The sequence below is a fragment of the Dromaius novaehollandiae genome, chromosome 22 (assembly GCF_036370855.1).
Source record: "Dromaius novaehollandiae isolate bDroNov1 chromosome 22, bDroNov1.hap1, whole genome shotgun sequence".
Lineage (NCBI taxonomy): Eukaryota > Metazoa > Chordata > Aves > Casuariiformes > Dromaiidae > Dromaius > Dromaius novaehollandiae.
Window position 1 is genome coordinate 367213 of NC_088119.1, and position 26666 is coordinate 393878.

Below are 26666 nucleotides of genomic sequence, written 5' to 3' on the forward strand. Positions count from 1 at the left end.
TGGAAAGCTGAACAAGTTCAACCTCTAAAGTTAAAAATATATAAAGATATATGAGATGTATTAGAAGTGAATCGGTTTTAAATTTAGATTGTATTCAGGGAAAAAATGCTTTAATCTGTTTGTTAGGAATAGGGTTAATATTGTTGTTACGGTATCTGTGTAAAAATGATGTTCTCCTTAACAACCAGGGGAGAAATGTGGTGGTTAGTTTTTCTAGGTTACCTGAGCCAAACAATTAAAGGGAATCAGGAAGGATTTTGGAGTCACAATCTCCATTTGGAAGTAATTACGAAATCTATGAAGATAGTTAACCAGAGGGATTGCTGGGTGTGTACCCACTTCCCTGAACTTTCCAACAAGGGCTTCCCACTAATTGGAGTGCCTATGAAACAACCAAACAGGAATGGGAAGTCCAGAGGGTGACAGGAGATTATTATCAATGTATCCAAAGATGTAATAATAGTAATAAATGGTGGGAGAAAACTATACTTTATGGAAAGCAACCGATCAACTGTACTGGAGCCATTAAGGTAGGAGGTTATAAAGATTGCTCTCGGATACCTGAATAGGTTATAAGTGGCCAAGTAAGAAACTAAATGGGTGGCGTGTTCCAAAAGGTAGTGGATGGTATTGGTTGTGTGGAAACAAGGCACGAAAAGTGCTACCTCCTAATTGATCAGGGACATGTACTTTAGGGGCAATAATCCCTAATGTTACTATAAGAAAAGAATTGAGTAATAAATACCAAAAATCCTGGCTAAGAACATTCATAAGGAGACAAAAGAGGGTCAATAATCCTTTAATAGATCGACCTACTAGGTTGCAGTCATTCGTAAGGTGGCTGTTTCCACAACTGGGAGTGAGTGAACTTGAAAAAGCAATAGTAAATATTTCAGCAGTTATTGAAAAAAATAGGGAATAAAACCTCTGATGCCACTGCAGCTTTACAAGAGGAGGTTTCAGAAATTGCTAAAATAACTACCCAAAACAGGATGGCTCTAGAGATGTTATTGGCATCTCAGGGAGGAGTATGTACAGTAATAAATACTAGTTGCTGTGTATATGTGGATCAAAGCGGGAGAATTTCTACCGATCTAAATGAAATCTGGAAGCAGACTGAAATCTTACATGGGGTTCAGAAAGAGGATACCTCTTTTGGATTTGAAGAAACATGGAAATGGTTGACTTCCTGGTTCCCTGACGTGAGCTCATGGGTTAAAAAGTGTTTAACAATTTTGGGAATGGTGTTAGTAGTTTTTGTATGCGTTTATGTAGTGATTCAATGCATTTGTAGATGTTGTACAAAATTAATATGGGAAAGATTTTAAAAGAGTGAGACTAATATGAAAATGATCATATAAGTCTCAAAGGGGGGAATTGTTACAAGACAACCCTGGGAAGCTCAGAAGGAATGCGTGAACTAGGTAGATTAGGATAACTTCTAACATTAAGTCTGAAGTGGTCTAGAGGTAGCCACTTAGATAAAACTTGCTTCATGAGTAGCTAAATTTGCTGAAGCCTTAGGCCGCACTCCTAGTTCAGTAAGAAAGGGCCCCAGAGCTGGTGCAGGCTGGAAAGATAAGGGAGTTACAAGCAGGCTGCATTCCTGTGCCCCACACTCCGAAAGGGAGGATGTCAAGGCTTTGAAATAAGGCCTGCTTGGGCACCAGGACCTTGGGAAGCAAAACCTCCTCTCACTGCTGAAACAATGTTAATTAAGGGGTCTGGACTATCTCCCCCTTGTCAGGACTTTGGGAGATAACACCTACTGTCCCTGCTGGGGCAGTGTTAATTGATCTCCCCTCATCAGGACCTTGGGAGACAGGGGTGGGACCCGGGGAATGAAGAAATCACTAACCAATCAGTGTAAAAGGGAAAATTGCAAATCTGGCAATTTGTTTGTATAAATGCTACTTGAAAAGTTGGGGGGGGGGGGGTGTGCTTGATTTGTGGGAAACGACCGAGCACCCAGGCTTGTGCAACTCTGAAATAAATAAGCAAATGTCTCTCCTGAGTGTGTAATTATTGGCTTATTGCACACCGGGCAATGAATCCGCTTTTCGGACAACAGCAGCAGCCTCAGTGCCTGATATACGAAGGGCAGGCCAGTGCCTGCTGGCTGTGCTTGTGAGGTCACAGCAGTCCCATTGACTGATATGCCAGTGGGATGCCCAAGGCTGTTTGCTGTGCTTGTGAGGTCACATTGGTCTCAGTGCTTCACAGGCCAGTGGCAGGCTCCTGGCTGCTGGCTGTGCTCGTGAGGTCACAGCAGCCTCTGTGCCCTATAGGGCAGTGGCAGGCTCATGGCTGTTTGCTGTGCTTGTGAGCTCACAGCAGTCTGAGTGCCTGATAGCCAGTGGCAGACCCACAGCTGCTGGCTGTGCTTGTAACATCACAGCAGTCCTATTGCCTGATAAGCCTGTGGCAGGCCTCTGTCTGCTGGCTGCCTTTTGAGGTCACATTTGTCTCTGTACCTTATAGGGCAGTGGGAGGCCCCTGGCTGCTGGCTGTGCTTGTGAGGTCACAGCAGCCTCCTTTTCCTGTAGGCCAGAGGGAGGCCAATGGCTGCTTGGTGTGCTGGTTAGGTCAAAGCAGCCTCAGTGCCTGTTTGGACAGTGGCAGGCCAATGGCTGCTGGCTGTGCTTGTGAGGTCACATCAGCCTCTGTACCCTATAGGCCAGTGGCAGGCCCATAGCTGCTGGCTGTGCTTGTGAGGTCACAACACTCCTACAGCCTGAGAGGCCAGCAGCAGGCCCCTGGCTGCTGACTGTGCTTGTTGAGGTCATAGCAGCCTCAGTGCCTCATAGCACAGTGGCAGGCCCATAGCTGCTGGCTGTGCTTGTAAGGTCACAGCAGTCCTATTTCCTGATAGGCCCATGGCAGGCCTCTGTCTGCTGGCTGCCTTTTGAGGTCACATTTGTCTCTGTACCTTATAGGGCAATGGCAGGCCTCTTGCTCCTCGCTGTATTTGTGAGGTCACTGCAACCTCAGTGCTTCACAGGCCAATGGCAGGCCCCTGGCTGCTGGCTGTGCTTGTGAGGTCACAGCAGCCTCAGTGCCCTATAGGGCAGTTTCAGGCCCATATCTGCTGGCTGTGCTTGTGAGGTCACAGCAGCCTCAGTGCTTCACAGGCCAATGGCAGGCCCCTGGCTGCTGGCTGTGCTTGTGAGGTCACAGCAGCCTCCGTGCCCTTTATGGCAGTGGCAGGCCCGTAACAGTATGCTGTGCTTGTGAATAATTTGTAGTACAGAGGATCTGACAATGAAGGATAATCCTCTTTTGAGTATCTGAAGGGCTATAAAGCCCTGCTCTCTCTTGGCATGGCTCAGGCAACAGTTTGTGGTGTTTTAGGGGCGGCACTAATTGCTGCCCGGTGGGGGAGGCAAGGTGATAAAAAGACCATTGAGTCCTTGGGAGAACACATAAGAAACTCCCAGAGTCAAGCCAAAGAGACAATCGAGTTCTTGCAAGACTCCCGGAGTCGAGCCAAAGAGACAGTTGAGTCTTTGCAAGAACAGGTAAGAAACTTGCAAAGTCAACTCACTGCGGAGCGCAACCATACTCAGCGGCTTCACATAATCTTATCGGACTCACTAGACCGAGAGAGAATCCTGCGGTCTGAATTGGAAGAAAACAGGCGGGGGGTTGATGATAGTGAACCGGGATTCTCGAATGTGGCCGAACTAGACGGAAAACAGGCATCTGATCTAAAATCCATATATCCAATTAAAGAATTAGAAGACAGCAGGAACTCCTTTTATCCTGGAGATGGGAACGTAGTAATGAGACCCTTGATTAAAACGGAAACCACTGACAATGGTCAGGGGGGTATTCAATGACGTACCACGCGTATGATCCCCTATTCCCCTCAGGACTTCGGAAAAATACTCCCGGGGCTCCCGGGAAACTGAAACTGAGTATGTGTGGAGAGTCTCCCTCACCGGGGGGGATCGCATTCTGCTGAGCGAAGATGAAGCTAGAGGATATTGGGGACCCAGAGTCTTTCTAACCACAAATGATAACAGGGAACCATGGTCCTTGACCCAGAGGGTAGCCTACTGGGCAGGAGGATTAGACCCAATGGAAAGAGGAGACCCTTTTTCTATTAAAACACCCACAGCGGGCCACATTCTGGAAAGCGTGCAGAAAACTGCTTGCCTCCAATTGATGCATGACCGTTTGCTGCTTCCGCAGCAGCCCTCCCCCATGCAGTGTGTGGCAGACCCCGAGAGGTTACATCCTCTGATCAGGGGACTTCCTGATGCTGTTCAGCTGCAAGACTGATTACGAACTCCCCGACTGAGACGAAGGGGAGGCCCCCCCAACATGACTTGGGGGGAGGTGGCACAGGAGCTAATTAATTACGGAAGGCGTATGGGATTCACTGGCCAGGGGGAAACAAAGCATAAAGCAGAAATAAGAAGAGTTGAGGAAAGTGGGAGGCAATATAAATCCCTGCAACACCCACATCCTGGGAAACCGGTACGGGTGTTGGATAGCAGGAGACAATTATTATGGGCAGAAGGCATTTCAAAGGGAATTCCCAGAGAAGTCATGGATAGGTTACCAACTCCCAACCTGGAAGGTTTGGTAAGAAGTTGGGACAGGATAAGGGGAACCCCATCTTCCTCAAACCCCAAAGTTCCTCCTCCCTTATCCCAAGACCCCGTCTGCACCCCAGGACTCTTAAAACGAACCCTGAGACCGCACAATCCCGGATGGGCGCGACGAATATCTGATGCAGTAACTAAAGTCAATGGACGATGGGGAGTAAATGGCTGCCCCAGACTCGCTGCTTTTTGCCCTAATCCTCCATCCCTCTTACCTGGGACTGGGGAGAATAAGAAACCGAGGAATCCCTTGTATTACCCAGGACAACCGGTTCTAGTGGACTTACCCACTGTGGGACAAATACCTCTAGTACTAAAAGCTTCAAAAAATCTGTATGCATGGGTAGCTACTGATGCCCATGGGAAAGATCATAGAATCCATGCCAGGTGGATCCTCCCTTCCTTTTAGGTCAACAATGTAAAAGGAAGAGGACACTGGGGAAGAAGACTTGTCTTATGTTGAGCTTGAGTGTCCTCAACGATACTACCTGTGGTAGTTATAACAGTTATTTTTATCATTTTTTGTAATTGTGTGCTGCGATCATAATTAGCTTTATTGTTGAAAACACAACAGCCAAGAATGGCATTCTTAACTTGTGTTGGAAAGATACTTCTTGTCTTAATGTGCTTATATGTGCTATGGCAAACCTACCACCAGAATACACTTCTGGGGCTTGGTATTGTACCGGCCGAATAGGTGATGGGGCAACCACCTTCTTCAGCCCTCTGGGCAACAGAGATGCAACTTACTTTCAATTCCCACCAGGGATAAACGGGCCATTTGCTCAGGGCATTGGAGCTAAGAAGGGGCATTACTGGATATGCAGGCACACAGCATATACATTTTTACCCACGGGGTGGTTGGGAATTTGTTATATAGGGATTATCAGACCTTTGTTTTTCCTTTTGCCAGAAACAAGTGGACCTCGGTTAGGCATAAAGGTATATGATAACCTTGGAGACAGAAGTGTTGCCTGTAAGACGCGATCCATTAAGGGAAATTTGGGCGGGACGCAAAAATGGGGAAATAATCAGACTACAAGCGGCTCTAGAAATTATTACCAACAAAACCGCTGACACGATAGATCTTCTAACTTGGCAATCCCAACAGATGCGCACGGCAATCCTTCAGCACCACATGGTTTTTAGATTACCTGTTAGCTGAAGAGGGAGAAGTGTGTGGGAAATTAAATATTCCTAACTGTTGTTTGGAAATAGATGATGTAGGCGAAGTAGTTCTCCAGTTAACCAAAGATATCAGAAAAATAGCCCACGTCCTCGTCCAAACCTGGAATGGCTGGAGTGGCGATTTGTAGTCCTGGTTACTGGGGGCACCGTGGGTGAAACAGTTAATATTGTATTTGTTAGGTGCAGTTGCCGCCTTAATGTTCTTGTATAATTCCTTGCTTTGTTCAATTAATCGGACATGTTGTGTCAAATATGCAATTTGTTCCTACCACCTTGCCGGACGGCATAAAGAAAATCCGTGCCATCCATTGGCCGTGGCCAACCACAGTACCCATCATTTCCCAGTTTCTCCTGAAGGAGGAAATTGCATATTGACATCCACAGCGCATTTGCCAGCTGTTTTATGCCTATTGTAACAATCCTACCTCATTAACTCAGTTTTGATGTCTGTTTTGTAAAGTTAAATGTTGTTGAAGTTGTTAAAGAATAAGCTTGCATTGAGCAAGACCTCTGTTTAATCACTGTTAAGCACTTTATTTTTTACCCAAACCCATGTTGTTCCCACGACTTCCCCCCCGTCCCTAATTCTCTCTCCTTTCCTTCCTTGCTTGCTTGCTTGCTTTCTCTCTCTCTCTCTCCTGCTGCCAAGCTGCAATGTTGAGACACGGGGTGGTGTAGAGGACCGGTACTAAATGCGGTTTTGTCTTGACATTGCTGCTGCTGCTGCAAAGCTGCCGCTGCCAAGGTGTGTCGGGCAATGCCGCGCTGGCGCCCCCGGGAGCCGTCTGCGAAGTAAACAACCTCGTGCACCTGCACGGGGTAAAAAGGGTGCGAAAAGGGCAGAAGGGCGTCTCTAGGGCACGAACCGCACGTACTCATTTGCCATCTGCGCATGAGCAGGAGACCCCCAGATACCCCAGCCCATTTCTGGAAGGTTCCGAGAGGGCGGACTGCGCATGACGGTTAATCTGCATGGGAAGCGAGGAAGCACCTCCCAGAGGCCGGGCAAGAACCTATAAAAACTGCAGACTGTGTGAATGGGGGGGCTTGCTTGCGACGACTGAAGAACTCGAGCAGAGTCAGCGGAACCAGACGGGAGCTTCCCCCCTCTGCCCCCCCGCCCCGCCGCAAGGACTCCCAAAAGAAGAGGACCAACGGGACGCCGCTGGATCCACGGGTGGTGATATCTTTCTCTCTCTCTCTTCCCCTTTTCCTCTCTTTTTCCCTAAACGTGTGACGCGGGACATGTCTCGTTAGTTGATTCCATTTTGCCTTAATAAATCTTAAACTGGTTGGCTGGTGTCGTTTTCACCTTAATTGAGTGCAAGGGCATCACGAACTTGGTCGTTGGTCCTAAGGGGAGGGAGGTCGTCCTGAACGACTCCTTTCGGGCCGCGACACGTGTCTGATAGGTCACTGGCAGGCCCATAGCTGCTGGCTGTGCTTGTGAGGTCACAGCAGTCCTATAGCCTGATAGGCCAGTGGGATGGCTCCTGGCTGTTGGCTGTCCTTGTGAGGTCATAGCAGCATCAGTGCCTCATAGGCCAAAGGGAGTCCCCTGGCTGCTGGCTTTGCTTGTGAGGTCACAGCAGCCTCAGTGTCTCATAGGGCAGTGGCAGGCCCCTGGCTGCTGGTTGTGCTTGTGAGGCCATGTTTGTCTCCGTGCTTCACAGTTCAGTGGCAGGCCCACAGCTGCTGCCTGTGCTTGTGAAGGCACAGGAGTCCTAGTTCCTCATACACCAGGGGCAGGCCCATGGCTGCTGGCTGTGCTTGTGAGGTCACAGCAGTATGAGTGCCTGATAGCCAGTGCGAGGTCCATAGCTGCTGGTTGTGCTTGTGAGGTCAGAGAAGCCTCAGTGCCTCATAGGCCAGTGGCAGGCCCATAGCTGCTGGCTGTGCTTGTGAGGTCACAGCAGTCCTATTTCCTGATAGGCCCGTGGGAGGCCCCGTCTGCTGGCTGCCTTTTGAGGTCACATTTGTCTCTGTACCTTATAGGGCAATGGCAGGCCTCTGGCTCCTCGCTGTGCTTGTGAGGTCACAGCAGCCTCAGTGCCCTATAGGCCAGTGGCAGGCCCATAGCTGCTGGCTGTGCTTGTCAGGTCACAGCAGTCCTATTGCCTGACAGGCCAGTGGCAGACCCACAGCTGCTGGCTTTGCTTGTGACGTCACAGCAGCCTCAGTGTCTTATAGGGCAGTTGGATGCCCATGCCTGCTGGCCGTGCTTGTGAGGTCACAGCAGCCTCAGTGCCTGATAGGCCAGTTTGAGGCCAATGACTGCTGGGTGGGCTTGTGAGGTCACAGCAGCCTCAGTGCCTCATAGGCGAGAGAGAGGCCCCTGGCTGCTGGCTGTGTTTGTGAGTGTTAAAGAATAGTGAATTGAAACTGTCTAGAAATAGCTGCTTAGCACAACTTACATAAAACTTGCTTAGCATGAGTGGCTAGTTTTGCTGAAGCCTTAGGCTGCATGTGGGAAAAGTAACGAATCTTTACCTAGTTTAATAAAAAATAGTGCCTCAGAGCTCATTCAGGCTGGGAAAATAAGGAAGCCACACGCAGTCTGCGCTCCTGTGTCACCGACTCCGAGAGGGAAGACGCCAAAACAATTGGGAAAATAAGACCTTGGGAAACAGCCGCCAGACCCAACAAAAACAGAGGTACAACCATCATCAGAGACTGCAAAAAAACAAAAAAAAAGGAGAAAACCAGCTTGCCTCAGAAAGATGATGAGACCCAATCAGGAGCAGGAGACCCCAGACCAAAAAATTACTATTGGGCTAACTACCGCGTGAGGGGTGGGAAATGGAAGTCGAAAAGACTATAATTACCCAGGATTTGTTTATGTTAGGGTCCCTCTTCGGAGGCACCCAGCTCGAGCTGTAATTACGGTACGCGCGTGATTAAAATTATCTGATTTGTTTTGATTTGGCTCTGAACTTTACTTGGGGGAACCTAGGGTCGAGCCCTGTTATGGTGGCCGACAGGCCTAATTTCCATAACAGTTTGGCACCCCAGATGGGACCCTAGGCGACCACTGTTGGGGCCTCTCATCTCCAAACAATCATCTGGCGCCATCGGGTGAGTTCACCTGGGATCTTTGGCAACGAGAGGCACCGAGAAGGTGAGTCTTAAACTCCCGCCTAAATTCTAAATTCTGGTCTGGTAACAGTGCACTGAAAGGGTACGCGGACTGATCACCGTAAGGCGTACCAGGTGTGTGGGGGGGGTACGCGGGCTGGCCACTGTAAGGCATACCAGGGGGACAGGTAGGAGTCCCATCCCCAGGGTTAGAGTGGGTTTTAAGTCCCAGCTCGGTCCGGCCGGAGGAGGGTTGTGCAGCCTGATCAGCATAAGGCGCACTGCAAAACTGTAAGACCGAAATCTAGAGTCACCGTGACTGGTGTGAGTGTAAACAGCACTGTGTGTTTGTGTGTGTGTGTGTGTGTGTGTGTGTGTGAGTGCGTGTAGCCTGGGAACCGATTGGGGCACCCGTCGGCTGAGAAGCCGCCTGCTGCGAAGGGACAGCAGTCCTAGCAGTTAAAGACGCGGGTGGTGTGAGTGCAGTTCCCAGAGAGCGAGAGAAAGAGAGGGAGAGAAATAGTGTGTGTGATCACACCAGCTACAGGGACTGGTGTTACCGGGAAGGAAGTGCACTGCCTGATTTGCTTAAGACGCACTTTTCAGGAACTCAATATGGGAAATAATTTCGGCATAGAAAAGGGGACGCCCTTAGCCGAAATTTTGGTAAACTGGAGTAAGATTGATGGTACCAAAAATTTAGGGAGAAAAAGGTTAGTCCAACTATGTCAGGAGGATTGGCCGTTCCTGACTAAGGAAGGTAATCTGGCAGAGCGATGGCCACCCCAGGGGTCCTTCAGTTACCAGGAACTAACTTTCCTGCGTCATCATTTGCAGAATAGGTTCCCCAGACAAATGGATTACTGGTATGTATGGGACAACTGGGCATTTGCTAGATGAAAAGAGGCGCCTAGGAAAGAGAGACTCTTTCCTCAGAATGCTGTAAGTACCGCAGCTGCTGAAACGCTTGTGGAAACTATTCCACCCTATGCGCTACCCTCTGCTTCAGCTTCCCTACACCCCCGCTTGCCTTCCGCCCCCGCCTTTCAAGCTCCTCTGGAAGGCCTTCCTGTGCCAGGAGTGCCCCCACCCGGTCTGGAAGGGGTACCTCGGGTCGCCACTACACGAGTTTACCGACCCTGGAGACCCCAAGATTTAATTATATGGAGTCAACGGCTCCCCAGACTTAGGGATGATCCAGAAAGAGTGTTACAAATCATAAGGGGAATTATGCGGGCGTATGACCCTACCTGGGGAGATGTACAAATGCTCCTTGAATCTGTGTTCACTCCAGATGAAAGGTGCTCAAGTTTGGATGCAAACCGCCGTTGGGCAGCAGAGGGGTGTGTTGGGGCTGCTCAAACAGCCTGGCCAGCTGTGGACCCCGGATGGAATCATAATGTAGATGCAGATTACAGGCAGTTGCAAGTAGCCAGAGAGGGCTTAGAAGAAGCTATACGTTTGGCAGGACAAAAGACTGCAAATTGGTCTAAAGTAAGGGAGTGTCAGCAACAGGCAGAGGAACACCCCTCGGCTTTCTTTGCTAGGCTAATTAAGCAAGTCAGAATGTATGGGGGAGGACTAGACCCAGAAGCCGAGGCTAACAGGCCGCTAATGATTTCCACATTTGTAGACCAAGCAGCCCCGGACATTAGAAAGTAGTTTTCCAAACATGTTCCTGACTGGCCAGGAAAGCGAATGGATGAAATAATACGTTTAGCCACATTTGTGTATAATAGTCGAGAGGAGGAGAGGGCAAAAGAAAAGAGACAGCAAAAAAAAGAGGAAGTTAGTGTGTTAGCAGCTGTGTTAAGAGATGGATTTAGAGGACCCAGGGGGAGGGGAGGTGAAAGAGCCAGGAGAGATAGATGGAACCAAAGTGAACGTGCTGTACAGTCAGGAGTTAATGATGTTTGTTATTATTGTGGGGAACAAGGACACTGGCAGCAGGAGTGCCCAGTGAGGCCCCGTGTAGTTAGGAACAGAGGAACCGGCATGAGACAATCAAACACTAAGGAGGAGACCAGGCGATTCCCAGTCAATCCACAATGAGAGGAAACAGGAGACTCAGAAAATACTGTGGAAATTGGAGTAAATTTATGGGATGTAGTTTTGGATTTTGAGGGTCACGTAATGGCAATACTGAAGGTTTAGAAGTTCCCTTTCTAGTGGATACTGGAGCCACCCTTTCCCTTTTAAATTTTGAGCCTAAAGGATGCAAATCATCAGATAAAATAGTGATGCAAGGAGTGATGGGAAAGGGCGAATGAATGTTATCTAAGCCCTTATTACTCACTATTGAGGGTAAAACAGTGTGGGGACATTTTATAATTTCCACAGACGCACCTATATGCCTTTTGGGGAGAGATCTCCTGCAAGCCTTGGATACTCAGATCTGCTTACAGCCGGAAGGGATAAAGCTAATAATTATGGGTTCATGTGTTCTGGCTAAGACACCAGAACCAGAGTCAACTAATCTGCAAATTCCAACAGGTTTAGAATCAGTTTCTAAAAAATTATGGAGCTCTTCAGGAATGGATGTGGGACTACTGAAATCAGCCGGTCCAGTCTCGATAAAAACAAAGGGGGGATTGCCTCCTGCAGTTAAACAATATCCTATCCCAAAGGAAGCAGAGAAGAGTATCCAAAAACAAACTGATCATTATCTGAAAATGGGTATCCTTAGAGTCTGTGAATCCCCATATAACACCCCAATTCTGCCAGTTAAAAAGAACAGGCAAGATGCTGATGGTGATCCAGAGTATCGCTTTGTACAAGACTTAAGGGCTATAAACCAACATGTAATTGCTCCACATCCAGTAGTCCCCGACCCATCAACCATTTTACTACAGATACCCCACTGGGCAACTTATTTTACTGTGATTGACCTAACAGCAGCCTTTTTTAGTATACCGATAGCTGAAGATAGCCAAGATCTCTTTGCTTTCACTTGGAAGGGACAACAATTAACTTGGACAAGGCTGCCACAGGGATTTACTGGGTCTCCGACTGTTTTTTCGCGTATACTTAAAAATGACCTCTCAGATATCGAACTTCCAGGACATTCTGCATTAATACAATATGTAGATGATTTGTTATTAGCAAGTAAAGATTATGAGACATGTTTGAAAGATACTGTTTCTCTGTGTAACGCTCTTGCAGAAAAAGGGCATCGAGCATCTCTGTCTAAACTCCAGCTGTGTCAAAGAGAGGTAAAATATTTGGGTTTTATCTTAAGAGAAGGACACAGGTTAGTTGATCCAGAACGAGTAAAGACAATTCTTGATATGCCTCGTCCTGTAACAAAAAAACAGCTTAGGGGATTTTTAGGAGCTGTAGGATTCTGCCGACCGTGGATTCCGGGGTTAGCAGAACTTACTAAGCCTCTGGTACAGGCAACAAAAAAGGAGGAGATAGAACCTTTGGCCTGGGGCCCAGAAAGGGAGAAAGCTTTTACATCTGTGAAAAAAGCGTTGGTTTCAGCCCCTGCTCTCGGGTTACCAGATTATAGCAAACTATTTGAATTATTTGTCCATGAGCGACAGGGAGTAGCAAGTGGGGTACTCACCCAAAAACTAGGCCCTCACCGTAGACCAGTGGCCTATTACTCCACGCAACTAGATGAGGTAGCTAAAGGCACTCCAGGACGCATCAGAGCAATAGCAGCTACTGCAGCTCTTATTGAAAAAAACACGACCTGTGGTTTTGGGTCATTCATTGACTGTGTATGTGCCACATGAAGTAGAACTGTTAATGAAGCAATATGCGACTCAAGCACTATCCCCACAGAGAGCTGACCGCTATGAACTGATAATACTGCATGCAGATAATGTGACTTTCAAAAGATGCAATATTTTGAATCCAGCAACGCTATTGCCTCAACCGGAGGACGGAGAGCCACATCATTCCTGTGAGCAGGTGGTCGTCAGCTCGAGCAAGCCCCGGGAGGACCTTAAAGATGAACCTTTGGAGAACCCGGACTTAGTTCTGTTTACAGATGGGTCATCCTATTATTTGGACGGAAGACGTCACTCCGGCTATGCTGTCACTAACGTCTTTGAGGTGCTCGAGGCCAATCCCTTGTCTCCATCAGTAAGTGCTCAAGGAGCAGAATTAATAGCATTGACCCAAGCAGCAAAAAATAGGTAAGAGCTTGCGGGTAAATATCTATACCGACTCTAAATATGCATTTGGAGTGTGTCATGCAACAGGGATGTTATGGAAAGAACGAGGATTCTTGCCGTCATCAGGAAAGAAATTAGCTAATGGAGAAGAAATACGTAATTTGCTGGAAGCAGTTCAACTGCCCAAAGAAATTGCGGTAATACACTGCCCAGCCCATACTAAAGACACTACAGAAATTAGCAGAGGAAATGCTCTAGCCAACGCTGCTGCGAGGGCTGCAGCTCAACAACCTCTGAGAGAATGTATGGGGGCAGTTCCAAGGATGGACCAGAGTGAGTGGCCAAACTTAATAGACCCCAAAACTATGTATGAAAAAGACTGCTCAGTGGAAGAGAAAAAACAATGGGAACAGTGGGAAGCAAAACAAAATGGTGACGGAATATGGACAATTGGGGAAAAACCAATTCTACCAAAAAAATATTTAATTACTATAGCTAGGTGGTTTCACGATAAAGCTCATGGGGGAGCCGAGGGAATAGCTAAACAGGTACAGAAAGTATGGGCTGCTCCAGGAATCTATGCAGCTGCTAGAAGAATAACAAATAGCTGCCCGACCTGCCAGAAGTTTTCAAATAACAAGCCAAGCTCAGATTTGGGGGGGACGACCATGGGCTTACTTCCCTTTCCAGAAGCTGCAAATAGCTTATGCAGATATGCCATCTGTCTATGGATAGAAACACTTGTTAGTGATAATAGATCAGTTATCAGGCTGGGTAGAAGCTTTTCCAACAAGAAAGGCTGACACAGGGGGAATGGTAAAAGCCTTACTGAAGGAAATCATACCCAGGTATGGGGTCCCAGAAGCCATTGATTCAGACAGGGGTGCCCATTTTACAGCAAGCATAATCAATCAGTTATGTAAATCGTTAGGAATAAAAAGAAACCTACATGCTCCTTATCACCCACAATCTTCAGGACAAGTAGAAAGAATGAATAGAACATTAAAAGAGAAAATAGCAAGAATATGCACACATGCTAGCCTAAAATGGCCAGAGGCATTAAACTTAGCTCTGTGGGATGTTCGAAATTCTCCACGGCAACCCATAGGACTACCACCAGCAGAAATTCTTTTTGGGAGACATTTAGCGATACCAGGGACTTATATCCCTGCTAAGACCAGCCTATTAGACGGAGATGAACGAGTAACACAATATGTACTAGCCTTACAAGAACGGTTTAAGGCCTTGCAAAATCAGGCTCAGTGGTTTCAGCCGGTGCCATCAGACATTCAGGCACATGCTATACAGCCTGGAGATAAAGTGTTGATAAAGGTATTCTCGCGAAAAACAAAACTAGAACCAAAATGGGAAGGACCCTATACTGTATTGTTAAGTTCTTACTACGCTGTTAAAATTCTAGGAAAAGAGAATTGGATTCACCACTCTCACGTGAAACGAGTGACAGTCCAAGAAGCAAACACAGCAGAGGTTGCAGCAGAACAGTGAAAACAACCACGTAAAGCTTGATGCTACTTTCTGTAACCTGTGGTCAAAGAACCTTAGAGTGGCCATGGTCCCAGGCCCGTGTTAAGTATACCGGAAGTATGGGATTAAGTTCTGATAAAAACTTAAACCTCTCAACCCTGCTCATGCATGGAACTGAAGTATACTCAGAAAATGAATGGAGCTGGGATAATACTAACCAACTTCCCCAACTCCTGGGAAGGACAGGAAAGGAAATAAAGATAGGGTGTCGAGTGATCAACGGGTCCACCCATGAGAAGGCAACTCAAATCTCTCTCACTAAAATCAAATCAAATGAAAAAGAAAGGAAAATTTGTGCCACTGAAAAACTGGATTGTTGGTACAATTTTACCTTAGAACAACCTGTTTTTATAGTTTGCCTGTGGGCTCACCACAATGTGGGACTATCATTTGAATTTAAAATAGACATTATTGAGCCCAGTACAGCAATACCTACCCTGACTACAATTATTTCCACCAATATAAATAACTCTGTTACCATGAAGAGTAAGAAAACCTTATCCCCACAAATCTTTGAAATTGGACCGTATGTGATTAGAAATACAGGCCAACAACGAGTGTTATTTAATCCATCATGGTCTCTCAAACGAGTAGAGCTATTAATGCAAATTATATCTCTACAATCAAACCGACCTGTTCACCATTCTTAGGTACGTCCTATGTGGGATGGACGGCGTGGTTACATAGGCGAACCCTCACCTCTCCAAAATGAACAAGGAGAGATGTGACCGGTATCATAGGAACAGGATTGGGAGTCCTAAACAGTATAGATGCTGAAGTACTCGTAAATAAACTGAGCACAACAACAAGTGACTTATACAGATTAAAACATCCATTGAGGTCTTCTCTATTAGCATTAGGAACTAACCAATGGCTTTCATCCGAGATATTACCTCAATGGGAAAAAATGAATGAAAAAGATCACCACTTGATAGTGGATGCACTTGGGGAAGCCCAAATTAATATTTCCCTGGCCCTCAGTTGCATCCAAGCTCAACTGTGGATGCAATCTATGGCAGCAGCGATTATAAGGGAGGGGAAGAAGGCACTTTACCCACTGAAATTCGAAAGGTAATTTGGGATAATGTGACCGAATTTGAAAAGGAATTCCAATCCTGGTGGTATCTGGTCAATTTTACTTATGATCCTATCAACACTGAGGCCACAGCCTTTGTTTCAACAATACGTAATGCTCCAACATATACAATATATCCAATCATTGCGTTAGGATTAAATCACAATGGAGCTATACTCTATCCATTGGAACACAGAGTATGGGCCCAACGAAATGGAAATAAATGGCAAACTGTGGACGTTAGCGCATGTATTGTACAGGAACAGCAAGGGTTTATTTGTGAAAGTAATACCATCAAAGCCCAAGACATTTGTCTTGACACTGAGCAAAATGTTTGTCACTTTGAAATACACCCTGATGAAACACCTGCAACTATACTTGTATATATTGGGAGAGGGTGTGTATGTATGAGAACCTTTTGTAGTCTTATAGTTATAGATGGCATTGTAGTAGATATGAGTAATCATTGAAATATTTGTATTTGTAGCTTTACCAAAATCATGGGATGTGATTTCAATTATTCAGCTCCTATCACGTCTTATCAATTGTTACAATCTAATTATACATTAATTCAAAATTTACTACCTACTCCCATTGGGATGAATCTCACCCTGGTAAGGAAACTACTACAACATGATGATTTGCATCAACTGCTAGAGCGCATCCGGAACAGTGGACAGAAAACTCTAATCACTGTTCACCATGATGCAAAAGAGATACATCATATCTTAGAAAGGGTAAAAAGGGATGGAGAACATCATGGCTGGGAAACTCTTCTAGGGTGGTCACCAACCACAACAGGGATTTATAATCATGTATTGCACCCGGTAGTAGTTGTGTTCAGTTTAACTGTGTTATGCCTATTGCTTACGATCATATTATATATAAGAGTATGGAAAGTGATAGTATGCCTCGAAAGACTTCGAGAACTCTGTTTAAAATATTAGCAGGGATGCTTCATAAAAACAAAGGGGGGAAACTGTTAAAGAATAGTGAATTGAAACTGTCTAGAAATGGCTGCTTAGCACAACTTACATAAAACTTGCTTAGCATGAGTGGCTAGATTTGCTGAAGCCTTAGGCCGTGCGTGGGAAAAGTAACGAATCTTTACTTAGTTTAATAAAAAATAGTGCCTCAGAGCTCGTTCAGGCTGGGAAGATAAGGGAGCCACACGCAGTCGGCGCACCTGTGTCACCGACTCCGAGAGGGAAGACGCCAAAACAATGGGGGAAAATAAGACCTTGGGAGGCAACCGCCAGACCCAACAAAAACAGAAGTACAACCGTCATCAGAGACTGCAAAAAAACAAGAATAAGGAGAAAACCAGCTTGCCTCAGAAAGACGATGAGACCCAATGAGGAGCAGGAGACCCCAGACCAAAAAATTACTATTGGTCTAACTATCGCATGAGGGGTGGGAAATGGAAGTTGAAAAGACTATAATTACCCAGGATTTGTTTATGTTAGGGTCCCTCTTCGGAGGCACCCAGCTCGAGCTGTAATTACGGCACGCGTGTGATTAAAATTTACTTTGTTTTGATTTGGCTCTGAACTTTACTTGGGGGAACCTAGGGTCGAACTCTGTTATGGTGGCCGACAAGCCTAATTTCCGTAACAGGCCGATGAGGCTGCAAAAAGGGCAGCATTATCCATGTCAGTGGCAGCATTAGTTCCAGAGAGAATGTTAAAAATGGAAATTCCAGTATACACTGAAAAAGAAAATAAATTAGCAGAAATACTGAAATGCATAAAAACTCCTGAAGGATGGTGGGTGACATCTACTGGACAGTGTGTGGTAACTTTGCCGATAATGAAGAAGCTGATGAAGCAAATACATGGTAGTACCCACATGGGAGCTGAGGCATTGGTTGAAACAGTTAAAAGATTTGCTGTGGGAGTTAGTATGTTAATAATTGCAAAGGGTATTACACAAAAATGTGAAATCTGTCTTAGAAATAATCCCAGGATTCAGAAGAAGCCCCCCCAGGGGAAGTAAAAAGGGGCTTCATGCCTGGGGATTACTGGCAAATTGATTTTTCTGAATTACCAAGATGTAATGGATATAAACATTTGTTGGTAATTGTTGACACCTTTTCAGGATGGCCTGAGGCTTTCCCGTGTCGTACCACTAAAGCAGGGGAGGTAGTGAAAATGTTATTAAAAGAAATCATACCAAGATTTAGGGTACCAGAAGGGTTTTCTTCAGATAGGGGACCTCATTTTATAGCAGAAATAGTACAACAAATCTCAAAAATACTACAAATTAAATGGGACTTACATACCCCCTGGAGGCCACAATCCAGTGGAAAAGTGGAAAGAATGAATCAAACAATTAAGAGACAGGTAGGAAAATTGTGTCAGGAGACTCAGATGAAATGGACTGATGTTTTACCTCTGGCATTATTAAGAACCAGAATAACCCCAAGGGTTAGGGAGAAAGTTAGTCCATTTGAGATTCTGTATGGCAAACCTTACACTGTAAATTTAACTGGAAATGAAATTCAAATGCACGTTAAGGGTGATCAAATTTTAAGTGATTATCTCTTGTCTATGGCAAAGGTTCTTCTCTCCGTAGGTACATCCAGTTATACTTTTAGATTACACCCGAGTGAAAGCAGTACCTCGAGAGACGTGGAAAGCTGAACAAGTTCAACCTCTAAAGTTAAAAATATATAAAGATATATGAGATGTATTAGAAGCGAATCGGTTTTAAATTTAGATTGTATTCAGGGAAAAAATGCTTTAATCTGATTGTTAGGAATAGGGTTAATATTGTTGTTACGGTATCTGTGTAAAAATGATGTTCTCCTTAACAACCAGGGGAGAAATGTGGTGGTTAGTTTTTCTAGGTTACCTGAGCCAAACAATTAAAGGGAATCAGGAAGGATTTTGGAGTCACAATCTCCATTTGGAAGTAATTACAAAATCTATGAAGATAGTTAACCAGAGGGATTGCTGGGTGTGTACCCACTTCCCTGAACTTTCCAACAAGGGCTTCCCACTAATTGGAGTGCCTATGAAACAACCAAACAGGAATGGGAAGTCCAGAGGGTGACAGGAGATTATTATCAATGTATCCAAAGATGTAATAATAGTAATAAATGGTGGGAGAAAACTATACTTTATGGAAAGCAACCGATCAACTGTACTGGAGCCATTAAGGTAGGAGGTTATAAAGATTGCTCTCGGATACCTGAATAGGTTATAAGTGGCCAAGTAAGGAACTAAATGGGTGGCGTGTTCCAAAAGGTAGTGGATGGTATTGGTTGTGTGGAAACAAGGCACGAAAAGTGCTACCTCCTAATTGGTCAGGGACATGTACTTTAGGGGCAATAATCCCTAATGTTACTATAAGAAAAGAATTGAGTAATAAATACCAAAAATCCTGGCTAAGAACATTCATAAGGAGACAAAAGAGGGTCAATAATCCTTTAATAGATCGACCTACTAGGTTGCAGTCATTCGTAAGGTGGCTGTTTCCACAACTGGGAGTGAGTGAACTTGAAAAAGCAATAGTAAATATTTCAGCAGTTATTGAAAAAAATAGGGAATAAAACCTCTGATGCCACTGCAGCTTTACAAGAGGAGGTTTCAGAAATTGCTAAAATAACTACCCAAAACAGGATGGCTCTAGAGATGTTATTGGCATCTCAGGGAGGAGTATGTACAGTAATAAATACTAGTTGCTGTGTATATGTGGATCAAAGCGGGAGAATTTCTACCGATCTAAATGAAATCTGGAAGCAGACTGAAATCTTACATGGGGTTCAGAAAGAGGATACCTCTTTTGGATTTGAAGAAACATGGAAATGGTTGACTTCCTGGTTCCCTGACGTGAGCTCATGGGTTAAAAAGTGTTTAACAATTTTGGGAATGGTGTTAGTAGTTTTTGTATGCGTTTATGTAGTGATTCAATGCATTTGTAGATGTTGTACAAAATTAATATGGGAAAGATTTTAAAAGAGTGAGACTAATATGAAAATGATCATATAAGTCTCAAAGGGGGGAATTGTTACAAGACAACCCTGGGAAGCTCAGAAGGAATGCGTGAACTAGGTAGATTAGGATAACTTCTAACATTAAGTCTGAAGTGGTCTAGAGGTAGCCACTTAGATAAAACTTGCTTCATGAGTAGCTAAATTTGCTGAAGCCTTAGGCCGCACTCCTAGTTCAGTAAGAAAGGGCCCCAGAGCTGGTGCAGGCTGGAAAGATAAGGGAGTTACAAGCAGGCTGCATTCCTGTGCCCCACACTCCGAAAGGGAGGATGTCAAGGCTTTGAAATAAGGCCTGCTTGGGCACCAGGACCTTGGGAAGCAAAACAGCAGCAGCCTCAGTGCCTGATATACGAGGGGCAGGCCAGTGCCTGCTAGCTGTGCTTGTGAGGTCACAGCAGCCTCCGTGCCCTATAGGCCAGTGGCAGGCCCATAGCTGCTGGCTGTGCTCGTGAGGTCACAGCAGTCCCATTGACTGATATGCCAGTGGGATGCCCAAGGCTGTTTGCTGTGCTTGTGAGGTCACATTTGTCTCAGTGCTTCACAGGCCAGTGGCAGGCCAATGGCTGCTGGCTGTGCTCGTGAGGTCACAGCAGCCTCTGTGCCCTATAGGGCAATGGCAGGCTCATGGCTGTTTGCTGTGCTTATGAGCTCACAGCAGTCTGAGTGCCTGATAGCCAGTGGCAGACCCACAGCTGCTGGCTGTGCTTGTAACGTCACAGCAGTCCTATTGCCTGATAGGCCTGTGGCAGGCCTCTGTCTGCTGGCTGCCTTTTGAGGTCACATTTGTCTCTGTACCTTATAGGTCAGTGGGAGGCCCCTGGCTGCTGGCTGTGCTTGTGAGGTCCCATCAGCCTCCTTTTCCTGTAGGCCAGTGGCAGGCCCATTGCTGCTGGCTGTGCTTGTCAGGTCACAACACTCCTACAGCCTGAGAGGCCAGCAGCAGGCCCCTGGCTGCTGACTGTGCTTGTTGAGGTCATAGCAGCCTCAGTGCCTCATAGGCCAGTGGCAGGCCCATAGCTGCTGGCTGTGCTTGTAAGGTCACAGCAGTCCTATTTCCTGATAGGCCCGTGGCAGGCCTCTGTCTGCTGGCTGCCTTTTGAGGTCACATTTGTCTCTGTACCTTATAGGGCAATGGCAGGCCTCTTGCTCCTCGCTGTATTTGTGAGGTCACTGCAGCCTCAGTGCTTCACAGGCCAATGGCAGGCCCCTGGCTGCTGGCTGTGCTTGTGAGGTCACAGCAGCCTCCGTGCCCTTTATGGCAGTGGCAGGCCCGTGACAGTGTGCTGTGCTTGTGAATAATTTGTAGTACAGAGGATCTGACAATGAAGGATAATCCTCTTTTGAGAATCTGAAGGGCTATAAAGCCCTGCTCTCTCTTGGCATGGCTCAGGCAACAGTTTGTGGTGTTTTAGGGGCGGCACTAATTGCTGCCCGGTGGGGGAGGCAAGGTGATAAAAAGACCATTGAGTCCTTGGGAGAACACATAAGAAACTCCCAGAGTCAAGCCAAAGAGACAATCGAGTTCTTGCAAGACTCCCGGAGTCGAGCCAAAGAGACAGTTGAGTCTTTGCAAGAACAGGTAAGAAACTTGCAAAGTCAACTCACTGCGGAGCGCAACCATACTCAGCGGCTTCACATAATCTTATCGGACTCACTAGACCGAGAGAGAATCCTGCGGTCTGAATTGGAAGAAAACAGGCGGGGGGTTGATGATAGTGAACCGGGATTCTCGAATGTGGCCGAACTAGACGGAAAACAGGCATCTGATCTAAAATCCATATATCCAATTAAAGAATTAGAAGACAGCAGGAACTCCTTTTATCCTGGAGATGGGAACGTAGTAATGAGACCCTTGATTAAAACGGAAACCACTGATAATGGTCAGGGGGGTATTCAACGACGTACCACGCGTATGATCCCCTATTCCCCTCAGGACTTCGGAAAAAATACTCCCGGGGCTCCCGGGAAATTGAAACTGAGTATGTGTGGAGAGTCTCCCTCACCGGGGGGGGATCGCATTCTGCTGAGCGAAGATGAAGCTAGAGGATATTGGGGACCCAGAGTCTTTCTAACCACAAATGATAACAGGGAACCATGGTCCTTGACCCAGAGGGTAGCCTACTGGGCAGGAGGATTAGACCAATGGAAAGAGGAGACCCTTTTTCTATTAAAACACCCACAGCGGGCCACATTCTGGAAAGCGTGCAGAAAACTGCTTGCCTCCAATTGATGCATGACCGTTTGCTGCTTCTGCAGCAGCCCTCCCCCATGCAGTGTGTGGCAGACCCCGAGAGGTCACATCCTCTGATCAGGGGACTTCCTGATGCTTTAAAACAATATGCTGTTCAGCTGCAAGACCGATTACGAACTCCCCGACCGAGACGAAGGGGAGGCCCCCCCAACATGACTTGGGGGGAGGTGGCACAGGAGCTAATTAATTACGGAAGGCGTATGGGATTCACTGGCCAGGGGGAAACAAAGCATAAAGCAGAAATAAGAAGAGTTGAGGAAAGTGGGAGCCAATATAAATCACTGCAACACCCACATCCTGGGAAACCGGTACGGGTGATGGATAGCAGGAGACAATTATTATGGGCAGAAGGCATTTCAAAGGGAATTCCCAGAGAAGTCATGGATAGGTTACCAACTCCCAACCTGGAAGGTTTGGTAAGAAGTTGGGACAGGATAAGGGGAACCCCATCTTCCTCAAACCCCAAAGTTCCTCCTCCCTTATCCCAAGACCCCGTCTGCACCCCAGGACTCTTAAAACGAACCCTGAGACCGCACAATCCCGGATGGGCGCGACGAATATCTGATGCAGTAACTAAAGTCAATGGACGATGGGGAGTAAATGGCTGCCCCAGACTCGCTGCTTTTTGCCCTAATCCTCCATCCCTCTTACCTGGGACTGGGGAGAATAAGAAACCGAGGAATCCCTTGTATTACCCGGGACAACCGGTTCTAGTGGACTTACCCACTGTGGGACAAATACCTCTAGTACTAAAAGCTTCAAAAAATCTGTATGCATGGGTAGCTACTGATGCCCATGGGAAAGATCATAGAATCCATGCCAGGTGGATCCTCCCTTCCTTTTAGGTCAACAATGTAAAAGGAAGAGGGCACTGGGGAAGAAGACTTGTCTTATGTTGAGCTTGAGTGTCCTCAACGATACTACCTGTGGTAGTTATAACAGTTATTTTTATCATTTTTTGTAATTGTGTGCTGCGATCATAATTAGCTTTATTGTTGAAAACACAACAGCCAAGAATGGCATTCTTAACTTGTGTTGGAAAGATACTTCTTGTCTTAATGTGCTTACATGTGCTATGGCAAACCTACCACCAGAATACACTTCTGGGGCTTGGTATTGTACCGGCCGAATAGGTGATGGGGCAACCACCTTCTTCAGCCCTCTGGGCAACAGAGGTGCAACTTACTTTCAATTCCCACCAGGGATAAACGGGCCATTTGCTCAGGGCATTGGAGCTAAGAAGGGGCATTACTGGATATGCAGGCACACAGCATATACATTTTTACCCACGGGGTGGTTGGGAATTTGTTATATAGGGATTATCAGACCTTTGTTTTTCCTTTTGCCAGAAACAAGTGGACCTCGGTTAGGCATAAAGGTATATGATAACCTTGGAGACAGAAGTGTTGCCTGTAAGACGCGATCCATTAAGGGAAATTTGGGCGGGACGCAAAAATGGGGAAATAATCAGACTACAAGCGGCTCTAGAAATTATTACCAACAAAACCGCTGACACGATAGATCTTCTAACTTGGCAATCCCAACAGATGCGCACGGCAATCCTTCAGCACCACATGGTTTTTAGATTACCTGTTAGCTGAAGAGGGAGAAGTGTGTGGGAAATTAAATATTCCTAACTGTTGTTTGGAAATAGATGATGTAGGCGAAGTAGTTCTCCAGTTAACCAAAGATATCAGAAAAATAGCCCACGTCCTCGTCCAAACCTGGAATGGCTGGAGTGGCGATTTGTAGTCCTGGTTACTGGGGGCACCGTGGGTGAAACAGTTAATATTGTATTTGTTAGGTGCAGTTGCCGCCTTAATGTTCTTGTATAATTCCTTGCTTTGTTCAATTAATCGGACATGTTGTGTCAAATATGCAATTTGTTCCTACCACCTTGCCGGACGGCATAAAGAAAATCCGTGCCATCCATTGGCCGTGGCCAACCACAGTACCCATCATTTCCCAGTTTCTCCTGAAGGAGGAAATTGCATATTGACATCCACAGCGCATTTGCCAGCTGTTTTATGCCTATTGTAACAATCCTACCTCATTAACTCAGTTTTGATGTCTGTTTTGTAAAGTTAAATGTTGTTGAAGTTGTTAAAGAATAAGCTTGCATTGAGCAAGACCTCTGTTTAATCACTGTTAAGCACTTTATTTTTTACCCAAACCCATGTTGTTCCCACGACTTCCCCCCCGTCCCTAATTCTCTCTCCTTTCCTTCCTTGCTTGCTTGCTTGCTTTCTCTCTCTCTCTCTCCTGCTGCCAAGCTGCAATGTTGAGACACGGGGTGGTGTAGAGGACCGGTACTAAATGCGGTTTTGTCTTGACATTGCTGCTGCTGCTGCAAAGCTGCCGCTGCCAAGGTGTGTCGGGCAATGCCGCGCTGGCGCCCCCGGGAGCCGTCTGCGAAGTAAACAACCTCGTGCACCTGCACGGGGTAAAAAGGGTGCGAAAAGGGCAGAAGGGCGTCTCTAGGGCACGAACCGCACGTACTCATTTGCCATCTGCGCATGAGCAGGAGACCCCCAGATACCCCAGCCCATTTCTGGAAGGTTCCGAGAGGGCGGACTGCGCATGACGGTTAATCTGCATGGGAAGCGAGGAAGCACCTCCCAGAGGCCGGGCAAGAACCTATAAAAACTGCAGACTGTGTGAATGGGGGGGCTTGCTTGCGACGACTGAAGAACTCGAGCAGAGTCAGCGGAACCAGACGGGAGCTTCCCCCCTCTGCCCCCCTGCCCCGCCGCAAGGACTCCCAAAAGAAGAGGACCAACGGGACGCCGCTGGATCCACGGGTGGTGATATCTTTCTCTCTCTCTCTTCCCCTTTTCCTCTCTTTTTCCCTAAACGTGTGACGCGGGACATGTCTCGTTAGTTGATTCCATTTTGCCTTAATAAATCTTAAACTGGTTGGCTGGTGTCGTTTTCACCTTAATTGAGTGCAAGGGCATCACGAACTTGGTCGTTGGTCCTAAGGGGAGGGAGGTCGTCCTGAACGACTCGTTTCGGGCCGCGACACGTGTCTGATAGGTCACTGGCAGGCCCATAGCTGCTGGCTGTGCTTGTGAGGTCACAGCAGTCCTACAGCCTGATAGGCCAGTGGCAGACCCACAGCTGCTGGCTGTGCTTGTGAGGTCACAGCAGCCTCAGTGCTTCACAGGCCAGTGGCAGGCACGTGGCTGCTGGCTGTGCTTTTCAGGTTACAGAAGCTTCAGTGCCAGGTATGCCAGTTCGAGGCCAATGACTGCTGGGTGGGCTTGTGAGGTCAGAGAAGCCTCAGTGCCCTATAGGGCAGTGGCAGGCCCATAGCTGCTCACTGGGCTTCTGAGGTCACAGCAGCCTCCATGCCCTTTAGGGCAGTGGCAGGCCCCTGACTATTTACTGTGCTTCTGAGTTGACAGCAGCGTCAGCGCCTCATCAGGCAGTTGGAGGCCAATGGCTGCTGGCTGTGCTTGTGAGGTCACAGCAGCCTCAGTGCCTGACAGGCCCATGGGAGGCCAATGTCTGCTTGGTGTGCTTTTGAGGTCACAGCAGCCTCCGTGCCTCATAGGCCAGTGGCAGGCCCGAAGCTGCTGGCTGTGCTTGTAACGTCACAGCAGTCCTATTTCCTGATAGGCTTGTGGCAGGCCTCTGTCTGCTGGCTGCCTTTTGAGGTCACATTTGTCTCTGTACCTTATAGGGCAGTGGGAGGCCTCTGGCTCCTCGCTGTGCTTGTGAGGTCCCATCAGCCTCCTTTTCCTGTAGGCCAGAGGGAGGCCAATGGCTGCTTGGTGTGCTGGTGAGGTCAGAGCAAACTCAGTGCCTGTTTGGACAGTGGCAGGCCAATGGCTGCTGGCTGTGCTTGTGAGGTCACAGCAGCCTCAGTGCCTCATAGCACAGTGGCAGGCCCATAGCTGCTGGCTGTGCTTGTGAGGTCACAGCAGCCTCAGTGCCCTATAGGGCAGTGGCAGGCCCTTGGCTGCTGCCTGGGCTCGTGAGGTCACAGCAGCCTCCGTTCCCTTTAGGCCAGTGGCAGGCCCCTGGCTACTGGCTGTGCTTGTCAGGTCACAGCAGTCCTATTGCCTGATAGGCAAGTGGCAGACCCACAGCTGCTGGCTGTGCTTGTGAGGTCACAGCAGCCTCAGTGTCTTATAGGGCAGTGGCAGGCCCCTGTCTGCTGTCTGTGCTCGTGAGGTCACAGCAGCCTCAGTGTCTTATAGGGCAGTGGCAGGCCCCTGTCTGCTGTTTGTGCTTGTGAGGTCACAGCAGCCTCCATGCCTCCTAGGCCAGTGACAGACCCACAGCTCAGTGCTCCTGAGGCCAGTTGTAGGCTCCTAGCTGCTGGCTGTGCTGGTGAGGTCACAGCAGCCTCAGTGCCTCCTAGGCCAGTGTCAGGCTCATGGCTGCTTTCTGTGCTTGTGAGGTCACAGCAGCCTCCGTGCCTCAAAGGCCAGTGGCAGGCTCATGGCTGCTTTCTGTGCTTGTCAGGTCACAGCAGCCTCAGTGCTTCTCAGGGCAGTGGCAGGCTCATGGCTGCTGGCTGTGCTTGTCAGGTGACAGCAGCCTGAGTGCCTCCTAGGCCAGTGGCATGCTCCTGGCTGCTCCTGTGCTTGTGAGGTCACAGCAGCCTCCATGCCTCCTTGGCCACTGGCTAGCTCATGGCCTGCTGGCGGTGCTTGTGAGGTCACAGCAACCTCAGTGCCTCCTAAGCCAGTGGCAGGCCCCTGACTGCTGGCTGTGCTGGTGAGGTCACAGCAGCCTCAGTGCCTCCTAGGCCAGTGGCAGGCTCCTGGCTGCTGGCTGTGTTTGTGAGGTCACA